This window comes from Bombina bombina, chromosome 9 (genome assembly GCF_027579735.1).
Source record: "Bombina bombina isolate aBomBom1 chromosome 9, aBomBom1.pri, whole genome shotgun sequence".
In the NCBI taxonomy this organism is placed as follows: domain Eukaryota; kingdom Metazoa; phylum Chordata; class Amphibia; order Anura; family Bombinatoridae; genus Bombina; species Bombina bombina.
Window position 1 is genome coordinate 217198108 of NC_069507.1, and position 14302 is coordinate 217212409.

The following is a 14302-nucleotide window of genomic DNA, read 5'->3' on the forward strand; positions in this document are numbered from 1 at the left end:
TTCAAACAGGGCCCAAGCCAGCGGGTCTTGCATTATGGAGCCTATTTTCTGTGGCAGAGTCAGTGCTTCAAGAGAGTAGAATTGAGAGACGTGGTGTAGGTCCCAGTTTTTCCATTGTGTGATATGCATATCTGGTAATGCGGTCAGCAGGCCAGGGAGAGAATGCAGTGGAGAAGGATGTGGTGAAATTTCTGAGAGGTGTCTGAGACAGCGCCAAATTTTTAAATTGTCCCTAATGATAGCATTCTTAATCCCCAGAGCGTCAAGGCGGTAGCTTGGAATCCAAGGAAGATCCGCAAGCTTAAGCCCCACAGGTAGGTTGGATGCTTCCACTGCATTTCACCTCTGTGGCTCACCTTTATCCGCCCACGCAGAAATGTGCGTCAATCTTGAGGCCTCTTAGTAGCCTTGGACACTAGGCATGGCAACCCCGCCCTGTTCAAACCGTTTCTGCAGTATTTTCAATACTATACGGGGTCTTGAAGGGCCCCAAAAATACCTCTGAAGGAGGGATTGAAGTTTGCAGAGGAGACCTCTAGGGACATTCAGAGGTAGGCATCGAAAGTAGTAAAGGATCTTTGGAAGGATAGACATTTTCAGCGACACTACACGGCCCAACCACAAAACTTTCTTAAAGTTCCAAGATGTTGTAAGTGATGTAACTTCTTGGATAACTTTATTATAGTTACTACTGACAACTAATTTAGGGTCCGGCCCCAGTTGGACTCCCAAGTGCCGGATAGTGTCTTGTGACCACTGGAAAGAGTATGACGTTGTAAGATGTCCAATTTGAATGCAGGGATATGGATAGGCAGTGCCTCAGTTTTGAGAAAGTTGATCTTATAATATCTGTATTTTCAAAAGTCAGCTATGATGTCAAAGAGCTCGGGTAGGGAGCCTAGTGGGTTAGTTAAAAAGAGAGTGAAATCATCGGCAAAAAGGGCAATCCTCTCACCCTTCTCGCCCAGCGGAACCCCCCAAACGGCTTTTTTATTTTCATAGGGCTATTAGATTAGGTGTAATTATTTTTTATTTTTGATAATGTGTTTTTTTTTTCTCTCGTAATTTAGTGTTTTTTTATTTTTTGTAACTTAGCGTTTATTTTTTTTGTAGTTTAGTAATTTTTAATAAGGTTAAGTAGTAGATTTAAATAATTTGATTAGGGTTAGGGTTTTAATATGTAATTTAGTTAATTTAATTGGTAGTTTAATTTAAGTGTAGTATAATAGTTAGGGTAGGTTAAATAATAGTTTAAAAATAGTTGTTTTTAATTCTACAGGTAAATTTAAATTTATTTTAAGATAGGGATGTGGTAATTTTAATTTAAAGTTAGCAACTTGTTAGGTTTAGGGGTTAATAGCTTAATTTAGTTTATGGCGATGTGGGGGGCTGGCGGTTTAGGGGTTAATAGGTTTAGTTAGTGGTAGTGATGTGGGACGCCAGAGGTTTAGGGGTTAATACGTTTATTTTGTGGAGGCGGGGTCCGGGAGCGGCAGGATGGGGGTTAATACATTTATATAGTGGCGGCTGGGTCCGGGAGTGGTGGGATAGGGGTTAATACATTTATTTAGATGGCGGCGGGGTCCAGGAGGGGCGGGATAGGGGTTAATACATTTATTTAGGTGGCGGAGGGGTCTGGGAGCGGCGTGATATGGGGTTAATACTTTTATTTAAGTGGCGGCAGGGTCGGGGAGCGGTGGAATAGGAGTTAATAACATTATGTAGGTGGCGGCAATGTCGGAGCAGCAGATTATTGGTGTTTAGACTCAGGCTTATGTTAGGTGTAACCGTAACTTGCTTTCTACCATAGAAATCAATGGGATATCTGGCAGCATCGAATATAAGCTTTCACTGCTTTCACACTCCCATTGATTCCTATGGCATCCGCGGCCTCCAGGGTGGCGGATTGAAAACCAGGTATGCTTGGCTGGAAAAGCCGCGAGCGTACCTGTTACCTATTTGATAACTTTTAAAAAATGTCAAATAGTACTGAATGTGTATTTGGAACATCTGTAATGACGTAAGCATCGATCTGTGTCGGATTGAGACTGGCGGATCGCATGTTACATCACAGATTTCAACTTTTGCCGGTCTGTAGGCTTTGATAACTAGGTCGGATCAAGCTCGCAACAATTACGCTGCGGAATTCCAGCATATTTGCGGTTGATGGCTTGATAGATATCCCCTTTGTCTTAAACGAGTGTATCAATTTGTACCCTGTTTAGGGTGGATTTTTTCCAGAGGGGTTATACGAAAGGTACAGTTATGTCCTTGATGACATTTGACATGGTGTCTGGAGATACTATGTTTCAAACTTCCTTTCAAAATGTTCCTGTAGTGCTCCCCCCATCTTTTCCTGATCTTGCGTATGGCACGGCCCAAATATTGGGCCTCACATTCACAGGTTAACAGGTATATAACATAATTCAAACTACAATCCATTCTCTCTTTTAATTGATATATGTGACCGGTGGTGTTAGAAATAACACTAGTGGCACCATGAGTTATATATTCACATATATTACATCTATTCATTTTGCATCTATATGATCCCTTTATTGTATTATTTATGTGGGATGTATGTGTCTTTCTAACTTCCCTCCTACTCATCACTACTTTACTAGGGGCTAATCTGCTTTTTATAGTGGGCGCTCTCCTGAATGTAATATTGGGCTTCTCTTCCAGTATCTGTTTAAGGATGGGGTCTCTTCTTAATAGGTGCCAATGCTTATTCATAATCCTTTTAATTCTCTTAAGATTCGAATTATAATTGGTTATAAAAGCTGTTTTGTTGTTTTTAACTTCTCTTGGCTGTATATGGGTGGCCTGCTGGTTTAAAATAATTTCCCTGTTTAATAATCTTGCTTTCCCATAGCTTTCTTCTATCAAATCTTCAGGATAACCTTTCTCCCTTAACCTATTTTTCAGGATCAAAGATTGTTCATCATACTTTTCTTTAGTGGTACAATTACGTTTAATATGCCAGAATTGACTAAAGGGTACATTTCTTTTCCAGTTATCCAAATGGTTACTACCAAAATCTAGAAAAGTATTACTATCTACTGCTTTGAAATAAGTATATGGTTCCCCACTATGAGTCGAATCCCACGTTAATACCACATCTAAAATTTCTATACATTCCTTCTGAATGTTGTGTGTAAACGTTAACCCAAAGCCATTATCATTAAGTTTCATTGCTGTTTCATGAGTCCCCTTCCAAACAAATAGCAGATCGTCTATGTACGAAGACCAGGTTCTCCCTCCAGCTTGAATGGTATATATAAAGATCTTCAAATCTTCCCATCACTAAGTTGACAAAGCTGGGGGTCGAACCTGGTCTCCATGGCCGTACCTTTGATCTGTAAATAGTAATCATCAAGATATTTTAAATAATTATGTTGGAGGATGAATTTAATTGTTAGCAATAGGAATTCTTTTTGTACTCCTGGCATATATATATATATATATATATATATATATATATATATATATATATATATATATATATATATATATATATATATATATATATATATATATATATATATCTCAAAGAAGTAATTTTCCAGCCTCCAGTAAGATTTAAAAGACCTTTATTATTCTCTTGCAGGGTCCATCATATAAACAACGTTTCAAACCTTAACTCGGTTCTTAATCATTTGGCTAACCCATTCCTGTGCCCCAGACAGAAAAAAGGTGCTGTCTTTCACTACTATACTTTCAATATATATATATATATATATATATATATCCCCATGTAAATAATTTGATATGGACTCTAATCCAACTTGATGGGAAATGTTAGAATATAGGGCATTTACATCACATGACATCCATAAATAATTCTCCTTTTTTATAGTTTTATAGTCAGCAGTCTCATAAGATTTACTAATATTAATCATTTAAATGCACATATACGTTTTGTGTTAGGTCATTAGCGCAGAACTTCACGTAGAAATTAGATCTTTTTGGTACGTCTAATTAGACAAAACATTATGGGTACAAAGCTACACACATCGGGGAATTAAATTAATTGTTTGCTAATGATTGATGGTTTATAAGTATATAAAATACAAATGCTTCATATGTAAGCTGAACAATGTCAATTTATGTGGGACGATGATTCATGTAAAGGGTTAATATGAGATAAGGGTATTACCTGTAACACCTGTATAAGGAGGAGGGAGTATTAAGTAAGAGATTTGATTGGAGGGTTTGTATTTAAAGCTCAGTGCTCACAGTTAGTTACTATATGCCTGATGAAACAGTGAGGAAGTTGAGAAATGCGTTGCAACATTTTATTACATAGTGGTTATTGTTACACCTTATGTTTTTATATATTGTGTTTTATTAAAACTTACTTGATATTCGAACTTGACTGAGAGCCTGAGTTTTGCCTTTCACCTTGGGGAGATGCCCGGGATAAAGATGTACAAGAACCAAGGAGCAGTGAGCTGGGACGCTGAGAGATCCCAGTAGGTGTTACTAAGCACAAGTGGGTGCTGCTACCATTGTGAGTACGATTCTGACATCACATATGACCATTGTTGTGTAAACTGTATTACACTAGGAGGCGCCCTTCTTTCTTGTGTGTTTTTCACAGATTTTGTTATATAACTGCATTATTACACTGTCTGTGCCTGCTTGCCTGCCTATCTACATTATTGTACTATTTGTGCCTGCTTGTCTGCCTATCTGCATTATTGTACTGCCTGTGCCTGCTTGCCTGTCTATCTGCATTATTATACTGTCTGTGCCTGCTTGCCTGTCTATCTGCATTATTATACTGCCTGTGCCTGCTTGTCTGCCTATCTGCATTATTATACTGCCTGTGCCTGCTTGTCTGCCTATCTGCATTATTATACTGCCTGTGCCTGCTTGTCTGCCTATCTGCATTATTATACTGCCTGTGCCTGCTTGTCTGCCTATCTGCATTATTATACTGCCTGTGCCTGCTTGTCTGCCTATCTGCATTATTATACTGTCTGTGCCTGCTTGTCTGTCTATCTGCATTATTATACTATCTGTGCCTGCTTGTCTGCCTATCTGCATTATTATACTGCCTGTGCCTGCTTGTCTGCCTATCTGCATTATTATACTGTCTGTGCCTGCTTGCCTGCCTATCTGTATTATTATACTGTCTGTGCCTGCTTGCCTGCCTATCTGCATTATTATACTGCCTGTGCCTGCTTGTCTGCCTATCTGCATTATTATACTGCCTGTGCCTGCTTGCCTGCCTATCTGCATTATTATACTGCTTGTGCCTGCTTGCCTTCCTATCTGCATTATTATACTGTCTGTACCTGCTTGTCTGTCTATCTGCATTATTATACTGTATGTGTCTGCTTGCTTCCTATCTGCATTATTATACTGTCTGTGCCTGCTTGTCTGTCTATCTGTATTATTATACTCTATGTGCCTGCCTATCTGCATTATTATGCTACATGTGCCTGCTTTCCTACCTATCTGCATTATTTCACCTTGGGGAGACGCCAGGGACAAAGGTGTACAAGAGCCAAGGAGCAGTGAGCTGGGACACTGAGAGATCCCAATAGGTGTTGCTAAGCACAAGTGGGTGCTGCTACCATTGTGAGTACGATTCTGACATCACACATGACCATTGTTGTGTAAACTGTATTACACTAGGAGGTGCCCTTCTTTCTTGTGTGTTTTTCACAGAATTCGCTATATATCTGCATTATTACACTGTCTGTACCTGCTTGCCTGCCTATCTGTATTATTGTACTGTCTTCACCTGCTTGCCTGCCTATCTGTATTATTATACTGTCTGTGTCTGCTTGTCTGCCTATCTGCATTATTATACTGTCTGTGCCTGCTTGCCCTCCTATCTGCATTATTATACTGTCTGCACCTGCTTGCCTGCCTATCTGTATTATTATACTGTCTGTGTCTGCTTGTCTGCCTGTCTGCATTATTATACTGTCTGTGCCTGCCTATCTGTATTATTATACTGTCTGTGTCTGTTTGCTTGCCTATCTGCATTATTATACTGTATGTGCCTGCTTGCCCTCCAATCTGCAATATTATATTGTCTGTGTCTGCTTGCCTGCCTATCTTCATTATTATACTGTCTGTGCCTGCTTGCCTGTCTATCTGCATTTTAATACTGTATGTGCCTGCTTGTCTGCCTATCTAAATTATTATACTTCCTGCACCTGCTTGCCTGTCTATCTGTATTGTTATACTGTCTGTGCCTACTTGCATGCCTATCTGCATTATTATACCTTATGTGCCTGCTTGCCTGCCTATCTGCATTACTATGCTGTCTGTGCCTGCTTGCTTGCCTATCTGCATTATTATACTGTCTGTGTCTGCTTGCCTGCCTATCTGCATTATTATACTGTCTGTGCCTGCTTGCCTGCCTATCTGCATTATTATACTGTCTTTACTTGCTTGTCTGCCTATCTGCATTATTATACTGTCTGTGCCTGCTTGTCTGCCTATCTGCATTATTATACTGTCTGTGCCTGCTTGTCTGCCTATCTGCATTATTATACTGTTCTGTGCCTGCTTGCCTGTCTGTCAGCATTATTATGCTGTCTGTACCTGCTTGCCTGTCTGTCTGCATTATTATACTGTCTGTACCTGCTTGAGTTGTCAGCCTATCTGTATTATTATACTGTCTGTGCCTGCTTGTCTGCCTATCTGCATTATTATACTGTTCTGTGCCTGCTTGCCTGTCTGTCTGCATTATTATACTGTCTGTACCTGCTTGCCTGTCTGTCTGCATTATTATACTGTCTGTACCTGTTTGTCAGCCTATCTGCATTATTATACTGTCTGTACCTGCTTGTCAGCCTATCTGCATTATTATACTGTCTGTACCTGCTTGTCAGCCTATCTGCATTATTATACTGTCTGTATCTGCTTGTCAGCCTATCTGCATTATTATACTGTCTGTATCTGCTTGTCAGCCTATCTGCATTATTATACTGTCTGTGCCTGCTTGTCAGCATATCTGCATTATTATACTGTCTGTGTCTGCTTTTCTGCCTATATGCATTATTATACTGTCTGTACCTGCTTGTCAGCCTATCTGCATTATTATACTGTCTGTGCCTGCTTGCCTGTCTACCTGCATTATTATACTGTCTGTGCCTGCTTGCCTGCCTATCTGCATTATAATACTGTCTGTGCCTGCTTGCCTGTCTATCTGCATTATTATACTGTCTGTGCCTGCTTTTCTGCCTATCTGCATTATTATACTGTCTGTGCCTGCTTGTCTGTCTATCTGCATTATTATACTGTCTGTGCCTGCTTTTCTGCCTATCTGCATTATTATACTGTCTGTGCCTGCTTGCCTGCCTATCTGCATTATTATACTGTCTGTGCCTGCTTGCCTGCCTATCTGCATTATTATACTGTCTGTGTCTGCTTGCCTGCCTATCTGCATTATTATACTGTCTGTGCCTGCTTGCCTGCCTATCTGCATTATTATACTGTCTGTGCCTGCTTGCCTGTCTATCTGCATTATTATACTGTCTGTGCCTGCTTTTCTGCATATCTGCATTATTATACTGTCTGTGCCTGCTTGCCTGTCTACCTGCATTATTATACAGTCTGTGCCTGCTTGTCTGCCTATCTGCATTATTATACTGTCTGTGCCTGCTTATCTGCATTATTATACTGTCTGTGCCTGCTTGCCTGCCTATCTGCATTATTATACTCTCTGTGCCTGCTTGCCTGTCTACCTGCATTATTATACTCTCTGTGCCTGCTTGCCTGCCTATCTGCATTATTATACTGTCTGTGCCTGCTTGTCTGCCTATCTGCATTATTATACTGTCTGTGCCTGCTTGTCTGCCTATCTGCATTATTATACTGTCTGTGCCTGCTTGTCTGCCTATCTGCATTATTATACTGTCTGTGCCTGCTTGTCTGCCTATCTGCATTATTATACTGTCTGTGCCTGCTTGTCTGCCTATCTGCATTATTATACTGTCTGTGCCTGCTTGTCTGCCTATCTGCATTATTATACTGTCTGTGCCTGCTTGTCTGCCTATCTGCATTATTATACTGCCTGTGCCTGCTTGTGTGCCTATCTGCATTATTATTCTGCATGTACCTGCTTGTCTGCCTATCTGCATTATTATACTGTCTGTGCCTGCTTGTCTGCCTATCTGCATTATTATTATTTCTGTGCCTGCTTGTCTGTCTATCTGCATTATTATACTGTCTGTGCCTGCTTGTCTGTCTATCTGCATTATTACACTGTCTATGCCTGCTTACCTGCCTATCTGCATTATTATACTGTCTGTGCCTGCTGGCCTGCCCATCTGAATTATTTTACTGCCTGTGCCTCCTTGTATGCCTATCTGCATTATAATACTACATGTGCCTGCTCGCTTACCGATCTGCATTATTATACTGCCTGTGGCTGCTTGCACATCATTTTAAACAAGCTGGTCTCACTGATTTTTCTCACCAGCTGTATACAGGTGAAGTCTGCTTATACTAAAATATAAACAAAAGTATTGAAAACATTTCAACTTAATTTGGAATTGATATAAACAGAACCTTTGGGATAGATTTATTAACTGTCGGGCAGACATGATCCGCTGTAGCAGATCATGTCCCTTGACAACATACGCTGTTGGCATTTAACATTGCACAAGCATTTCTGGTGAAATGCTTGTGGAATGCCACCCCCTGCAGATTTGCGGCCAATTGGTTGCTAGCAGGGAATCCCAATCATCCTGATCATATCCGATGGGGCTGATTGCTGTCCGCCACCTCTGAGGTTGCGTATAAGTTAAGGAGCAGTGTTCTTATGACCGCTGCTTCTTAACTTTTGTTTCAGGGGGTCCTAAAACTTCAGGATAGATTGCAGCATCCACTGCTTAATAAATCTACCCCTTGATATAAGCCCCATGGGTTATTCAGTTACCTTCTCTCTCCCATGTGAAATTTTGTATTCCAGAGAGCTTCATTACTTTTTATGGAAGACATATATCATCTCTCTGGGATTTCCAGGTTCCTCCCCTTTTCTTAGAAAATTCAGAGAGTTCTGCCCCTGTGAAGTCAGCACTATAATCTCTCTCTCCAAACTAGAGAATGTTTAATTATCTGGCACATAGAAAGTAATGACTCTCTCTGGGAAACTAAAGCTGACATTTTTTTAGTTTTAATTTAAATAAAATACAGTGCAATCTAATTTGTAAAAGATACACATAAATATAGAAAGTATGCGCCTCATTTGCTACACAGAAACTGTAATGGCATAATCAGAATTTGTAAAATCACAATCCTAAATACTCTGCTGTATACAAAATAAAATACAAAATAGAAAGTGCAAGGTTTAAATATAATAAAATGTTATCTTAAGTGTAAAGTGATATAAAATAGAAAGCACAAAGTGTAAATGCAGCAGAACTGTCATGCCATGCAGTGCTACACTGAAGGGAACATGCCTTGGAGAAAAAAAGCAAAATCTGCCTTTAGTAAATTACTATCACTAGGGATCTTGCAGTGCTGGAGGATCATTTTAGAATATCTCACCTGAGCAGAGAAGTTTTGAATATCAGGTTTCGTCTAGCTTCTCTACCCCTGCCTCTGTTATGGACGGGTACAAAATCAATGCCTTCTAATGTTAACAAAGTGACATAATTGTTATGATGTTCATGGAAATGTTGTAAGTATCTAAATCAGGATCCTCAATGGCCCTTACATGCTCCAGAAAGCATTTTTTGAGAGATCTCTTTATTCTACCAACGCACTGTTTGAAACAGCCCTTACAGTTTAAAAGACAGACTACATGAGTTGTATTTTAGTTAATAAAATAAACGATATTGTATTGCTGTCCTGTTGTCACTGATTTAAACATGGACCCTTCCTCAACAAAGTCACATGTTTTACAAATCTTGCCACATCACTTAAAAAAACTTTTTTTTATTTTTAAGCCAATTATCTTTCACATTAGTTGGCAACATAGATGGAGAAACATACAGTAATTGCCAATACTTTTACCTCTTCATGACACAAACCTGTATCCCTCATGTACAATTTGTTTCAAGACAGGATCTGAATATACAGGGGCGGAATGAAACCAACCAGGGCCCCCGGGCAAAAGTGTGGCAGGGCCCCCCACCCCCTTTTTGCTCCACCTACTTACCTCACCTGCCTCTCCTCCATCATACTGCCCCTCCCACCTCATATGCCCCTCCCCCACCATGTTTTTAATTGCTATAAAAAGAGAGACAATTTTTCTACACAGTTATTCGAGATATTAACATTGATGGCATGAAAAATTTGGCATGCATTGAGGGGTTGTGATTCAACTACTTCAACACAAAACAAACAACTGCTAGACACAGAGTTCTTCAAAATGGTAAACCAAACATAGCAATATGGTATGCATGGCTTTTAAATATAACATAATACATTCAGCACTAGATCTCACTCTTGAGCTGAGTAAAAGGCAATAGGTAGTCAAGGTGGAACAGGTCATTCTCTTTCTTCCCAGCTTATATACATGTACAGGGTTCTAAGGTATCCAGTATTCAATTGGACAGTACAGTATTTTAGCAGGCTGTGACTGGCTGTCTAGTAAAATTTTAAAAAAACCTTACATTTATGTGTCAGTATTTGTGTTAAGTCCCTTTGAGTTAGATAAATATAATCAGTCTCCCATGCCTATATGCACTATAATATGGAGCAGAAAGTAGTGAGGGGCAGACAAGGAGGTAAAATCACTTCTGTTTACTTGTTACTGGCAGCTAAAGAAGTAAAATCATTCATTTGTTTGTCAATGGCAGTCAAGGGGTAAAATTACTGCTTAGTTGTGAAAAATATACATCATGGGATCAACATTGGGGCTAAGGTAGTGTTCTTAGTAGACTTGTACACTAACAAAAAATTTGGTTCACTTTGTTTCGTTTCAGGTCGTAAAAAAATTCGGTTTGAGACATTCGTAATAATTCGTTATGTGTCAGTAATTCGGTTTCGGAATTTATTCCCGTCGTTCCGAATTTTAAAAATTCGGATGCATTCAAAACCGTTACCAAATTATTATTAATGTGAGACCGAATCTTTATTACGGACCGAATTGTTATTTCTAACTAATGTTCTGGCGATTGCCGAAACAAAATTATGTTAAACCGCAGCCGCCACTAAATAAAGCTATTAACCCTTAAATCGCCGTCCACCCACATCACTAAAAATACCTAAACCTATTAAACCCTAAACCGCCACACCCAACATCGCTGACACTAACTAAATAACTAAATAAAGTTATTAACCCCGAAACCAACTAAACCTATTAACCCCTAAACCGCACCCCCCAGATCGCCAACACTACCTAAACCTATTAACCCCTAAACCGCAGTTCCCAAACATTGCCAACACTAAATAAATCACTAAATAAAGTATTAACCCCTAAACCGCCGTTCCCTGACATCGCCAACGCTAACTAAAACTATTAACCCAGAAAATAGGATATATAGGAGCGCCACTGGCTAAGATATACCACAGGAGTCAAAATATTAAAATCGAATATTTGTACAAGTATTTAATAAAATCTGCGTAGATAAAAAATAACAAAAATTGACAAAAATTAACAAAAATTCACAAATAATGAGATCAGAATATTAGACCGAACTGATGAACTCACTAGAGTACAAATTCTAGGGATAATAACCCTTTGATTCCTACTGCATGGATATAATCCAAAAATGAATTGGTACAGCTCATATGTTTAAAAATGAGATCGTGAAACGTAAGTGTCAATATAACCATAAAAATAAAAATAAAAATGAATTCAAATATAAAAATGAAAGGAAATATAATTGTGAAGATAACAATCCAATAAAGGATTAGTTTCTTAGTGAAGGACCCATGTTATGAGTCTCAAAATAAATTTTCCTTTATCAAATTTGAATAGATAGTGATAAAAAATATATATATATATATATATAAGAACAAATCAAATCCTTGTGATATATAATACTCCTGTGTATAATGTGCAATAATATAATACAATCCAAAATGAGTGAGTTAATGCAATACAATCAAAATTAAGTGGGTTTAACCATTTATAAACCTAAAGCTAAACTAAGCTGGTACCAGCTATAATTCAATTAGCTTTGGGACACACCGGTCCGTTCTGATAATAAAACTTTCCAATAATTGATATATATCTGGTTATAAAATCATATCGTGTGACAATTTATAAAACAATCAAATAATAAACAATTAAAACATTTATGTCATCATTATAAACGATTGAATGAAAGAAGAATAGTAATATAAAAAATATAAAAAACAGATGAAAAAATGTCCAAAATCTATCAAATCCTGATGAAATGTAAGTAGTAGTTCCTTCCTTAAAAGTCTAATTTGAGTAAAGTCCTTGAGTATATTGAAGTCCAAAGTCCTAATCCTTAGATAGAGGTATATATATAAAAACCTTGCTGTCCAACGTTGTTGTTTTTTACAGAGATCAAATTATTATTTGATTGTTTTATAAATTGTCACACGATATGATTTTATAACCAGATATATATCAATTATTGGAAAGTTTTATTATCAGAACGGACCGGTGTGTCCCAAAGCTAATTGAATTATAGCTGGTACCAGCTTAGTTTAGCTTTAGGTTTATAAATGGTTAAACCCACTTAATTTTGATTGTATTGCATTAACTCACTCATTTTGGATTGTATTATATTATGCCACATTATACACAGGAGTATTATATATCACAAGGATTTGATTTGTTCTTATATATATATATATATATATTTTTTATCACTATCTATTCAAATTTGATAAAGGAAAATTTATTTTGAGACTCATAACATGGGTCCTTCACTAAGAAACTAATCCTTTATTGGATTGTTATCTTCACAATTATATTTCCTTTCATTTTTTATATTTGAATTCATTTTTATTTTTATTTTTATGGTTATATTGACACTTACGTTTCACGATCTCATTTTTAAACATATGAGCTGTACCAATTCATTTTTGGATTATATCCATGCAGTAGGAATCAAAGGGTTATTATCCCTAGAATTTGTACTCTAGTGAGTTCATCAGTTCGGTCTAATATTCTGATCTCATTATTTGTGAATTTTTGTTAATTTTTGTCAATTTTTGTTATTTTTTATCTACGCAGATTTTATTAAATACTTGTACAAATATTCGATTTTAATATTTTGACTCCTGTGGTATATCTTAGCCAGTGGCGCTCCTATATATCCTATTTTCTGTGTTCTGTTTCTTAGACCTATTTAGGGGGTCTTTATTATAGTGAGCAGATATCAGTCCTAGGCGCTGGTTACTTATTTTTATACTTATTTTTATATATAAAACTATTAACCCCTTTACCACCCCCCACATCACCAACTCTACCTAAACCTATTAACCCCTAAAGTGCCATTCCCAAACATCGCCAACACTAACTAAACCTATTAACCCCTAAACCGCAGTTCCCCGACATCGCCGGCACTAACTAAACCTATTAACCCCTAAACTGCACCCCCCACATTGCCAACTCTACCTAAACCTATTAACCCCTAAAGCGCCGTTCCCAAACATCGCCAACACTAACTAAACCTATTAACCCCTAAACCACACACCCCACATCGCTAACACTAACTAAACCTGTTAATTAACCCCTAAACCACCGGCCCCCACATCTCAACAACCTATATTAAGCTATATTAACACCTAAACCTAACCCTAACCCTTACACCCCCTAACTTTAACATAATTTAAATAGACCTAAATTAAAGTTTAAATTATTAACTAAATAATACCTATTTAAATCTAAATACAAAGTAACTTACCTGTTTAATAAAACCTAACAGCTAGATTACGAGTTTTGCGTTAGGAGGGGTGCGTTAGTTACGCATATTTTATTTCCTTTGCGCACTTTTCTTAACGTAGGTATTACGAATCTCAAAACAACCTCGTAACGTGTCGCGGTAACACGACTAGCGCGTTTATTTAAGAAGCGTAATCACGGCCGCGTTAAACATTCTCCCATAGAGATCAATGAGAAATCAAAGAAGCATGCATTTTTCAGCTAACACTCGATCTCTCGAGAAATACGCACTGCTCTGTCATATTACGTATACCACATAATGCACAACAAAAACACAGCTCAAATGTACTAACAACAATCACGCAACATAGCACATACGCATTACACATTCACAATCGGAAAAAAAATGAATAAACAACATTTACACTAAACGAGGAATACAGATATACCTTATGATCCTGCAATACGTAACAAAACAACACGAAAAAAGAATTGCACACTCATACACAAACAAAACAC